Source organism: Vipera ursinii (genome assembly GCF_947247035.1).
Source record: "Vipera ursinii genome assembly, chromosome: W".
Classification (NCBI taxonomy): domain Eukaryota; kingdom Metazoa; phylum Chordata; class Lepidosauria; order Squamata; family Viperidae; genus Vipera; species Vipera ursinii.
Genome location: NC_139522.1, coordinates 40,853,754 through 40,861,753, shown reverse-complemented (window position 1 = coordinate 40,861,753; position 8,000 = coordinate 40,853,754).

Genomic DNA, 8,000 nt, shown 5'->3' with positions numbered 1-8,000 from the left:
TAACTTCCCTCCAAACATCTTGAATTCCAATTTCCCCCGCCATATCAAAAAATGTCTTAGGTAATCTTCCTCTTCCACTTTTCCCTGTTTTGTTACTTTTATAGTCAATTTTTCCATCTATTATTGCATTGAAATTTCCTAAGAGGCAAATATTTTGGTACTCCATTTCTATTATTTTTCTATGTAAGTTTTTGTAAAATTTTTCTTGATTATTATTCGGTGCATAAATTGCCACTAATAATATTTGCTTTTGATGCAGATAAATTTCTACCATTAAAATTCTTCCTTCTTCATCTGAATATATCATTTTAGAATCTATTGTTTCCTTAATGTATATAGCGACTCCTCTTTTTTTCTGTTGCGCTGATGCATAATAAAGTTTTCCAATTTTTGGATATTCCAATAATTTATCATGTTGTTCTTTTATATGGGTTTCTTGCAAACAGATTATATCCAAATTCAATTTCCGTAATTTCCTAAAAATCTTATTTCTTTTAATTGGGGAATTCAGTCCATTTGTGTTTACTGAGAAGATTCCATTTTCTTTCTCCATTTCCATTTATTTATATTTCGGTCTAGTAGATCTAGTAGTCCTTTGTTCTCTGGCAAGTCCTTCATCCTCGCCCTTTTGGTCATCTTCCTCTTTCTGTTCTTCTGTTTGTGCAGTTGCTCCTTGAGTCCTCTCTTCTGTTTGTTTCTGCTCCTTACTCTTCTCTTGGCTTAGTTTCACTCCTTCATCTAAGATTGACCTATTCCTCACTTCAAAATCTTCTGCTTTCCAAACTGAGTCCAGTCTATATCTTGTATTGTTCCAGTTTATTAAGATGCCTTCCGGCATCAGCCATCTGAAATTTATACCATTGGCAATCAGCTTCGTGGTCAAAAAGTGATACTGTCTTCATATGTCTCTAACTCTCTTGGGTATCTGCTTTAAGACCACAATTTCTTTATTTTTATATTGTATTGGTTCATCTCTAACTTTCCGTAGTACTTCATCTCTTGTTGTCTTCTTTGTAAACCGTACATGTATTTGGTATTTTAGCCTCCAGGAGAATTTCATTACACAGTTCTTTCAGGATCAGACTTAATGTATCTTGTAGTGATTTATAAATTCTGCAGGTAATACATCTGGGCCAGGAGTCATATTTTTTTTGCCTTTTTATAGCCTCTACAATCTCCATCATTGATATTTTTCCATTTAATATGTTTCGAATATTCTTTGGAATTTTTGGTAAGTCTGTTTTTTTAAGTACTGCTGTATTTTTTTTCCACTCTTTCAAAACAGCTTGTAAAGATTCCAGGTCAAGCTGTATTTGTAATCCAGGGAAGTCCGATGACTTCAAACACAGTTTTTATTTATAACTGTAATCCATCCTGTAAGACAGGGCAATCCAAAAAGAGTCTTTTTTTTCCAGCCACAATCTTCAGGACTTTAAATTCCAAGGACACCAAAATGTTTAAACTATAAGCAATGACTGGGCATACAGCCAAGTTTTACTCCAATCAGAGCAAGCTGCATGTAGTTCTCAGTTTTGTCACTAGATGTCATTAGATGTGCATTCTCATCATACTTTGAAAAAGTTTAAGAAGTTAAAAACCTGATGGTTTCCAAAAAAGAAATAAACAAAAAAAAAGATTTATAAAACCAAACGTTTTCCAAGTTATCCTTCTTTTATGCCTCAGTCAGCTTCACAGTATTGTTAAGTCAGTTTTAATTTCCCCAAAGCTTAAACCGCCGCTTATAGTTCAGGAGGGAGGAGTAAGTGAAAAAATCCCCCCTCCCTGGAGCTTGGGGATTTGTTTTTGAATGCTGTTTCATAGAACCGGTACTTCCACTTATAGAGAGATAAGGAAAGTAGTCTCACCCAGATCGGCTGTTTTGCCTTCCGCTTTAAAATTTGTTGTCTCTGACAATCAGCTGCTTCTGGCAGACCACATGGGTGTGGTCAGCCTTTCTTCCTGCCGGTCTCGAGGGCTCCTTTGGATCAAGCAGGCCAGCTACTGCTGGCCCGCGATCTGCAAAGTTTTACCCTTTGACCAGTGACCTCTACGGGGTGACTTTTGGTCCTATTGAACTCCCCAGCTGGTAAAAATCGGGCTTGGGGAAGGGAGATTCATTCCCCAGCCCCCATCTTGCAGCGTCATCACCGGAAACTCCCCTGAGGTCTCCAACCTTTTTGATTTGGCGGCCAGGAAAGGGAGGCAGGCACCGCTATGTGCACATGCGCAAATGGGCCGCGCGCGTGTGCACAAAAATGAGCCCCATGTGCGCATGCAAATGGGGTTGCGTGCACGCTAGTGCTGGAAATGGGATGACGCTAGCGCTGGTGGGACGCTATGGGCGGCACTAGTGCCAGTAGGACGCTCAGCGGTCAGGCAGTGCAGTGCTAGCACCGGCAGGATGTTCAGGGCGGGGTGGTGCTAGCGGCGGCGGGATGCTCAGGGAAGTGCTAGTGCCAGCGGGATGCTCAGGGGCAGGGTGGGGTTAGTGCCGGTGGGATGCTTGGGGGTGGGGCGGCGCTAGCGCTGGCAGGATGCTCAGGGCAGCGCTAGCACCAGTAGGATGCTTGGGGGTGGGGTGTTGCTAGCTCCGTCAGGACGCTCGGGGCAGCGCTAGCACCGTCAGGATGCTCAGGGCGGCACTAGCGTGGGCGGGATGCTCGGGGCAGCCCTAGTGCTGGTGGGACACTCGGGGTGGCGCTAGAGCAAGGGTGTCAAACTCAATTTCATTGTGGGCCACACCAGCATTGTGGTTGCCCTCGGGGAGCCGGGTGGGTGTGGCTAGGATGGGTGTGGCCTACTGGGTGGGCATGGCTAGGATGGGCATGGCCTACTGGGTCTGTGTGGCCAACTCGACATCACTTGCTTTAGAGGTTCCTGGGTAGGACTGGGGCAGATCTGAGGGTCTCTGGCAGAGGAGGGTGGGACCGGGGTGAGTGCCGGGACATGGTCTTTCCCACCCTTCCTCCCTTCCATCCTCCTTTCCTTCCTCCCTCTGTTCCTTCCTTCTTCCCTTCCTTCCTCTGTTCCTTCCTTCTTCCCTCCCACTCTCCATTCCTTCCTCCCTGTTCCTTCCTTTCTCTCTCCCTTTTTCCCTCCCTCCCTCCCTCCCTCCCTTCCTTCCTTTGCCTTCTCATCTCTTTCCTTCTCCCCCCCCCCACACTCAGGAAGGGGTGATGGGAGGGGGAGGGATTGCCAGCACTAATATGCTGCTGCTGGCCATTCCTATACTATGTGGGTGGGTGGGGGTGGTCCTGTTGAAAGGGATGCCTCGTGGCTGCAAGGCTGGAGGTGCTGGTGGGGGTGGGGGTTGGCACTGATCTACATCCTGGTTGTGTCCATCAAAGCCAGAACGCACTCAGCCTAAGATCCACTGGAACCAGCAAGGAGCTGCCTTGCCACCTCTGCCCCACCCCGAGTGTGCGCACAGTAGACAGCCAGCGCTGGCATCCTGGGTGAAGTCAGCATGCGTGACAAGACAGCCAGCAGGGACACTGGACTCTGCTTGCGTGCGCACGCAGGGGGCGGGGGCTGTCCCGTGGATTTAACACTGAGCACGTTCTGGCTTTGATGGATGCAATTAGGTTGTAGATCAGCGCCCGGTCGGCCTGGGGCAGGCCGGGCTGAGGTGCAGTGGGCCAGTCCTTCGCTCTTTTCAGAGCAGGTCCCCGGGCCGGATGGAACCACATGTCGGCCCGCATCCGGCCCGTGGGCCTTGTGTTTGATGTGTCTGTGCTAGAGCAAGTGGGAGGGTGAGTGCACATGCATGCACTCATGCACGGATGTTTGTGTGAGCTCATGCGCTCTTGTGCGGCCCATTTGTGTGCACAGGGCTCATTTTTGCACATGCGCGCACATAGCAGTGCCTGCCTCCCTTTCCAGGCCACCAAATCAAAAAGGTTGGAGACCTCTGTTCTAGTCTAACCCCCTGCTCAAGCAGGAGACCCAATACCATTTCAAACAAGTGACTGTCCTGTCTCTTCTTAAAAACATCCAGTGATGAAGCACCCACAACATCCAAAGGCAAGCTGTTCCACTGGCCATTCCTTCATGCGGCCCGGTGATGCGGCCCACAGGTTGGGGATCCCTGGACTAGAAGACCTCCAAGGTCCCTTCCAGGTATATTCTGATTGATTGTACAATGCTAATTCCTGCCTGACAGGGGCTCTGAACACAACAACAACAACTTTATTGATTAGCCCTTGGGCCATATCAAAGTGCAAAGTTCCAGCAACAAACTGTCACCAAAACTTGATAAAAGCAATCCAAAATGGAATTTGATAAAATACAATTTAAAATGGAATTTGATAAAATACAATTTAAAATGGAATTAAAATAAAATACAATTTAAGATGAAATAGTAATAAAATACAATCTAAAATGAAATTGTAATAATGTACAATAATTTAAGATATAGATAAAATATTATATAACATTATAATATAACATTATATTTCGGAGTCGCCCTTGCAATCTACCCCAATCAGTCCCACATATGCAGATCTTAACCAGATCATTTTGTTTAAATACTGTGCTACGTTAAATGTTATTTTCAAGTTCTGACCGGACATAAGGTAAGTTATTTTGATATGGGGATCCCAATGGGTCATTCGTTTGGTATATAGACCAAGATACCTGTCTCTCACCCTCTTATACAGACAACAGTCAAATAGGATGTGAGCCAGGTCCTCTACCTCTGCCGCTCCGCAAATGCAGAGACGCTCATTGTACGGTATAGCATGAAATCTCCCATATCTGACCATTGTGTCAAGCTGTTCGAATCTCGCTCTTGTAAATATCTCCCTAAGATGTTTTGGGAGTTGTAACTTCAAATAACTGACCACTTGAAAAGTACGTTTGTATTTACTCAGCCATTTCAAGTTACCCACCTTACTAAGGATAGCTATATCAGTTTGTGCTTCTACATCCTTAATTCTTTGGGCAACTCTTTTTAGATTGTTCTCCTGTTACGCAAGAGACAGGAAGGCCACAGCTTCTTACAAAATTTGTTAGTTTGGTGATCCAGGAGATTTGTGATTGTAGTTTTATTTGCTCTAGTAGGCATAATTTGGGGAGTCTATCAGTCTCCATTTCATTAACTTTGCACCAGTAGTTATAAGCTCTAATTTTAGATAATGCCTGAATTGTATGAATTCCCAATTCAGCTCTAACTGCTGCAGCAGATGTTCTTGGATCTACACCCAAAATACATCTCAAATGCTGGGACTGTGTTTGTTCTAGGACTGTGGTTGAGTAAAGACCCCAAATTTCTGCTCCATACAAGAGCATTGTGGTAACTTTAGCCTTATAAACCTTGAGTAATGGAGCTAGGGACCCTGGGTAACTATGGTTCTTTAGTTTGAGCAATAAATTCTATATACATAGAATGAAGGCTACTGCTAAGCTTGTAAGCTGCCCTGAGTCTTCGGAGAAGGGCGGGATATAAATGGAATTAAAAAAAATTCAAACGGGCTTTTGCTCTAAATGTACTCTGTTGATGATGGCAGGCCCAAGATCCAGTCTTGGAAAAAGTTACTCCCAAATATACAAAGGTATTAACCTGCTCAATTGGTTCACCATCTAATTGCCACTTATGTCTCTGATGGTTTCTTCCAAACACCATTATTTTTTATTTAGATTTGCTAATAATTAGGGAGTTATCCTGGCAATAAGAGCTGAATCTTATTAATAGCCTACGTAATCCTACTTGTATGATAATAAAATCATATCATCAGCATAAAGCAAGCTGTTACAGTATGTATTTAGGATCATCGGCATGTGTACCATGGTATCTTTCATTAACCCTGGCAAGTCATTGATGTATAAATTAAATAATAATGGGGCCAGGATACACCCTTGCCTTATCCCTTTATTTGTGTGAATCCTGTTAGTCAGGGCCCCATTAACCCCATACTGCACCCTCAAACAGGTACTTGTGTAAAGGGCTTAAATCAAAGCCAGGAGTCTGGGTTCTATTTTAAGAGATGTCAATTTACTCCATAGTACGTCTCTATTTACCATATCAAATGCTGCTGTAAGGTCTATGAAAGCAGCAAACGGGGCTCTAAACACACAATTTGAACTAGCATGATACAGTAATCTATCTACTCTAGACCATGAGATGCAAAATGTAGATGCTTTTGTACTGATAGTATTTTTTAACGACCCTATAATCCCTTGCATCGGGGTGGTCGGGTCAACTGAATGGAGCTGAGCGTTTACTGGCCGGATGCCCTTCCTGACACCTACATGGAGGTCAGAGCAGATATTTTCTGTTTTTGCCCAGTGAAATATCTCCCGCTACCTAGTATCGAACTCACAGACTTCTGATTGTGAAGCGAGAGCTCCACTCTAGGCCACCACCCCACTCACTTTTATACTAATTGTAGAATTCTGTCTAATTAACGTAGAAGCATAAATAAAACCACTCCTTTGTAGTTACAGTATAAGTGATCCAGAATATGCTTTTGCTGGAAGGTTGTCCCATTGTATCTAGTTAACAAGGCTTGGTGTCTTTTTCTTGAGCACTACCTGAGGCGTGAATTCAAAGACCAATCAGCTTGTTGTGGCCAAACAAAACGTACAAGTTATTTAAAGTCTCTGTTAAAACATGGTTCTGGTGAAGTTTAAGGTTGTTTTATTCCAGGCTAAAATCTTTTAAATGACCTCTGGACTGAAACTGTAGCCGATAGCTTTTCCTTAAGCCTTAAAACCAATTCCCCTTTAAAAGTGGATTCATGTAATTTGCTTGATTTATATTAAATCTCATGGTCTGTGTTAAGTTCTTGGTTCAATTAGACATTGACGAGCGTTGAAACAGCAAGCATGTTTATTAACTGACAACAGAAGCAGCCCTAATGGCTGCTGAACAACTATTTATACAGTTTGCCTCTAGGCGGCAACCAATAGATTTAAAGTGAGCATTCCCTCCCAAAACCTTGTTAACTGCCTGAAGACAGACAGTCTGGGTTGCAGCAATACAAAACCATTAAGCAATTACAGTACTTACTTAAGTAATAATAATAAAAATAATAAGTTGGAAGGGACCTTGGAGGATATCTAGTCCAACCCCCTGCTCAGGCAGGAAAACTTATACCATTTCAGGCAAATGGCTGTCCAGTCTCTTCTTAAAAACGTCCAGTGTTGGAGCATTCACCACCTCTGGAGGCAGGTTGTTCCACTGGTTAATTGTTCTAACTGTCAGGAAGTTCTAGGTTGCTTCTCTCCTTGACTAGTTTCCATCCGTTGCTTCTTGTCCTGCTTTCAGGTGCTTTGGAGAATAGCTTGACTCAATTAAGCAATTAAGATCAGCAATTTAGGCCAATACATTACAGTCTGATTTTGCAGTTTGTAAATTTAGAAATAAAACTTAGATGGTCATTACAATGCTCATTACAATTCCATCCAGAAACCAGGATTGCATTAAAAAGCCACATAGGATATTGTCCTTTTAGTATGGCTGTGCTAAGCCTAAATGCACTTTCTTTGTGGCTTGCTGAATTGTGCAACCCTAGCAATTGTAGCTTATCAACCATAATTTATGGCTTAATGTGATACACCATGAGTAATGTATGACTTAGTCCAGGGGTAGGCAACCTTGGCTCTTTTATGACTCGTGGACTTCAACTCCCAGAATTCCAGAGCCAGCCATGCTGGCTCAGGAATTCAGGGAGTTGAAGTTCACAAGTCATAAAAGAGCCAAGGTTACCTACCCCTGACTTAGTCCAAACCACTGACATTTAATATATTTCAGTGTGAGCATTTATACACAGTACACTATTAACAACGTATCTTCTAAACAAAAAGGATGCATTTTTAGTGTGTACATATAATTCAAACTTCCTATGGAGATGCTACCTTTTAAACATTACAGCCTGTGAAATCAATGCAGACCTAGTCAACCCAAGCACCCAACACATGCCAGTATAACATTTTCCCACACCTTTGAACACCTCTTACTGAGGACAAGTAAAATGTAATGTCTGGCCAAAACAAATAAT